At 39.1% G+C, this 4,766-nt stretch overlaps 1 pseudogene; it reads right to left on the bottom strand.

Annotated features, from left to right (window-relative positions):
• Positions 1 to 3,277: 3,277 nt before the first annotated feature.
• On the bottom strand, positions 3,278 to 3,864 carry LOC118935299 (PRELI domain containing protein 3B-like; annotated as a pseudogene).
• Between the last annotated feature and the right edge of the window lie 902 nt (positions 3,865 to 4,766).

Below are 4,766 nucleotides of genomic sequence, written 5' to 3'. Positions count from 1 at the left end.
AGATGGTCCTCTCTGTGGGTCAGAGCTGCTCTGGGAGATGGGGAACTCAGACGACTCACTCCTGCAACACCCTGCTGGGCCTGCACGGCTGACACCGAGGTCACCCAACCCTCATATCCGTCCCTCTTCCACAATCCCCAGCCTTGTCACTTCTAGGCATTTGCTCATGCAGCATGTTTAGGGCTGTTAAAGCAGGGCTGGAAGGCTCATTTCTACAGAATGAGACAAGTTTTCTGAGCTTTATGTATGGTCTTTCATTAGGAAAATTAGTCTTAGCCACATAACAAAATAAAATTGGTGATTCAGTGACAGCTAATCTCTTGCTAGGAATGAAAGATGCCCTTACAATGAAGATTTATTTCATGTTATTGTTTCCCTAAGCACTACTAACCAACTGAATAATGTTATAATGATCACTCTGATATTTCCACATGTGCTTTTAAGAATTTATAAAGTAATTTGTCTTCTGGGATGTCCAGGGAGATACTTGAATTATGCAGTTAAAACAGAAGAGAGTGGAGCTTCATCCCCTCCAGGGCTTCAGAAGGGCCAAAGAGGGGTCAGTCTTTGGAGTTTGGAAAGTTGGGGGACCAGACATGGGGAGGATGGATTCACACTGCAGACATAACCCCTGGATGGTGCCTAAATATCCAAGTCAGTGACATATGCAGGTTTGGAGACCACTCACTCCCTCCCTCCCATGAGGCCAGAACAAGTGGCCTCTTACAAGGGCTTCAGGAGTTGTCCCACTGGGCCTGGAGAGAGGGTGCTGTCCAGGCATCAGGAGGTCCCTGACAGTGTCTGGGCCAGTCAATGAAGGACCTCCCAACGGGAAAACCCAAGTGATCCTGGCAGCCTCTGTAAGGATCAGGAAGTATATGCATGTGTGTGTGTATGTGTGTGCACCCACATCTTTATGTGTGTGCTCTGGATTCATGCAGGTATGTACTGCATGTGTGACCATACACATATGTGTGTGTGTGTGTGTGTACATGCATGCATGTGCACCTGGGGCCTGAAAGGTGTGGGATATAACTGAGCACTGGCCCCCAGAGATCTTTCCGGTATGGGTCCTCCTGCATATAGGATTCAATCCTGTAAGCAAACTGATGGAGCAAGATGGGGGAGGTGGAAGGGTGCAGAATCAGAAACACAAGTTCTTCTGAGAAGGCATCTGAGCCAGGTAAACTGGTCTACTGATTACTCATGGTATGCTGCTGACTTCAAGCTGGTTTTCTCCAGACTTATTCTTTGCCCTTAAAAAAATTTTTTTTCGTATTTTTCGTTATTGAGTTGTAGAAGTTCTTTATATATTCTGGATGTTAATCACTTATCAGATATATGATTTAAAAATATTTCTCCCATTGTGTAGGTTATATTTTCACACCTGATAATGTCCTTTCATGCATGAAGTTTTTGTGATCAAGTCCAAATTCTCTATTTCTCTTTGTTGCTTTTGCTTGTGGTGTTGTATCCCAGAAATCATTGCCAAATTCAATGTCATGACACTTTTCTCCAGTTTTCTTCTAAGAGCTTTATAGTTTTAGCTCTTATGTTTAGGGCTTTGATCCATTTTGAGTTAAATATGTGATGTGGACCTGAATAGACATTTTCCCAAAGACCATGAAAAGATGCTCAACATCACTAATTGTTAGAGAAATGCAAGTCAAAACTACAATGAGATGACACCTCACACCAGTCAGAATGGCTACTATTCAAAGGATAAGAAATAGTAAGTGTTGGTGAGGATGTGGAGAAAAGGGAACACTTGTACACAGCTGGTGGGATTGCAAATTGGTGCAGTCCCCATGGAAAGCAGTATGGAGGTTTCTCAGAAAACCAAAAATAGAAATACCATAAAACCCAGCAATTCTATCTCTGGGAATTTACCCAAGGAAAACAGAATTCGCTAATCTGGAAAGATATATTCACTCCTATGCTTATTGTCATATTATTTACATTAGCCAAAATATGGAAACAGCCTAAATGTCCATTGATATATAAATGATAAAAAAGAGGTGGTACATGTAACATGATGGAGTAGTACTCAGCCATAGAAAAGAGGAATCTTGTCATTTGTGACATGGATGGACCTAGAAGGTATTATGCTGAGTGAAATAAGTCAGACAAAGAAAGACAAATGCTGTATGATTTCATTTCTATGTGGAATATAAAAATAAATAAATAAACACAACTGAAATAGATTCATTAACACAGCGAACAGACTTTGGTTACCAAAGGGGAAGAGAGTGGGGGTATGGGTGAAAGAGGTGAAGGGAAAAAAAATTAGTGAGAGTGTTTGATATCTTGATCAAGACAATGGAAACATGAGTGCACATACATGTCACACTGGATCAAGCTGTATGCTAAGATCTGTGTATTTTATTGTATTAAAGAGAGATATAAAAATAAATATCATCCACGAAATGTTAATGCCATGGATTTTTTTGTTGTTGTTATCATTAATCTACAATTACATGGAGAACATTATGTTTACTAGGCTCCCCCCTTCACCAAGTCCCCCCCACACCCCATTACAGTCACTGTCCATCAGCATAGTAAGATGCTGTCGAATCACTACTTGTCTTCACTGTGTTGCACAGCCCTCCCCGTGCCCCCCTCACACTATACATGCTAATCGTAATGCCCTCTTTCTTTTTTCCCACCCTTGTCCCTCCCTTCCCACCTATCCTCCCCAGTCCCTTTCCCTTTGGTAACTGTTAGTCCATCCGTGGGTTCTGTGATTCTGCTGCTGTTTTGTTCCTTCAGTTTTTCTTTGTTTTTATACAATGCCATGGAATTTTAAAAGCTTTAATCAAATAAGTTAGGGAAATGATGGGATAAGTGAAAATAAAATATATTTCTTCATTTAACAAAGTAAGGTAGGTTCTAACTTCATTCCTTTGCATGTAAGTATACAGTTATAATAGCAACATTTGTTGAAAATTATGTTTTATCCCATTTGAATGGCCTTGATGCCCTTGTTGAAAATCCTTTGATCATATATGTGTGGGCTTATTTCTGGACTCTTTATTCTATTCAGTTGGTTTATATGTCTGCTTTATGCTAGTCAGTTATTTCAAACAATGCTAATTTCAGTGATCCCTTTTCATCAGAAACCCTGCATCTCTTTGTATTGATCAAAAGTCACATAGCCTTCTCAGCTTTAAAAAAAAGTACTACCTAAAATATAGTTTTATTTTTTAAATAACAAATAAATATATTGCTAGTTAGTAGAGACCCAGGGGGATCGGGTATTGTAGACCAACTTCTTTTTTCACCATTTTTCTACAAATGCTGCTGCAGCCATTGGTGTCCTCATGCTCCCTCTTGCCGAAGCTGTCAATTCCTCAAGCTCAGCATTTAATTTATGTATTACCCATTCCATTGCTTCTCAGCCTTTATTAATGTTTGAAAATACCATACTTGACATCAGTCCTTCGAGACAACTGTTGAGACTGACTCCTTTCACAGAAACTATGGCTTCTTGAGTCAAAACAGTTTTTTCTGGGTCCTGAGGGTATAGTTTGTATGTAAGTCTCTCATCTACTGAAATCATATTTGTAAATGAAATATTAGTAGATTTAAGTTCCATTGTTTTCTCTACAGGATCAGTTATAGAATGTTCTTGCACATATGTTTTGGTTCTTGCCACACCAATAAGAGATTTCACAGTGGAAGGCAGTCCCATTCTGTGCTGAGAAATCTATGGCTGTGCAACTTTACAGAGGGATCTATATGTCTGCCCAATGCATCAATTCCAACCACACTTGGGTTCATAGGGTTTGGGTAATTTTGCATTGCAGCTGTTGTAACAGTTTCCCATGGGTGGTCAAAGACATGCTCTGAAGTTCAGATCTTCATGGTGCCGGCGACCTGTGTGATGTCCGGGCACCACTAAGGCTCAATGAAGCAAGGAGGCCGCACTTGCCCCTGCCCCAACCCCCAGCCGCCTGGCCGGCTGCACAGTGCCTATAATTTCCTTTTCTTGTAGTGTCTTTTCCTGGTTTTGGTATCAGGGTAATGCTAGCCTTGTAAAATGAGTTTGGAAGCATCCTGCCCTCCTTCAATTTCTGGACTGATTTTAGACAGATAGGCATTAACTCTTCTTTAAATGTTGGGTAGAATTACCATGAAGCCATCTGGTCCTGGACATTTTTTTTGTTGGGATTTTTTTCAATTATTGACTCAATTTCATTATTAGTAATTGGTCTATTCAGATTGTCTATTTCTTCATGGTTTAGGCTTATATGTTTCTAGGAAGTCATCCATTCCTTCTAAGTTGCCTAATTTGTTGGCATATAATTTTTTATAGAATTCTCTTATGATCCTTTATATTTTTGTGGTTTTAGTGTAATTTCATTTTTTATTTTATTTATTTGGGCTCTCTTCCTCTTTGTTTTGTCCTCCATGAGTCTGGCTAAAGGTTTGTCAATTTTGTTTATCCTTCCAAAGAAACATCTCCTAGTTTAATTTTTCTTTTCTTTTCTTTTATTAATGTGTATTTTATTTATATCTACTGTGATATTTATTATATCTTTCCTACAAATTTGGGCTTTGTTCTTCTTTTTCTATTTCCTTAGGTTTAACATTATATTGTTCACTTGAGATTTTACTTGTTTCTTGAGGCAGGTCCACAGCATATGAAATTCCCTCTTAGATCTGCTTTATTCTGCATCCCAAAGGTTTTGGAACATTGTGTTTCAATATTTTTGTTTCAAGGTTTTTTTTTTCAGTTTCATTTTTTATTTCTTCATTGACCCATG

The sequence above is a fragment of the Manis pentadactyla genome, chromosome 13, assembly GCF_030020395.1.
Source record: "Manis pentadactyla isolate mManPen7 chromosome 13, mManPen7.hap1, whole genome shotgun sequence".
Taxonomy (NCBI): Eukaryota; Metazoa; Chordata; class Mammalia; order Pholidota; family Manidae; genus Manis; species Manis pentadactyla.
The sequence above is the reverse complement of the archived record's forward strand: the minus strand, read 5'-3'. Positions and strand labels throughout refer to the sequence as shown.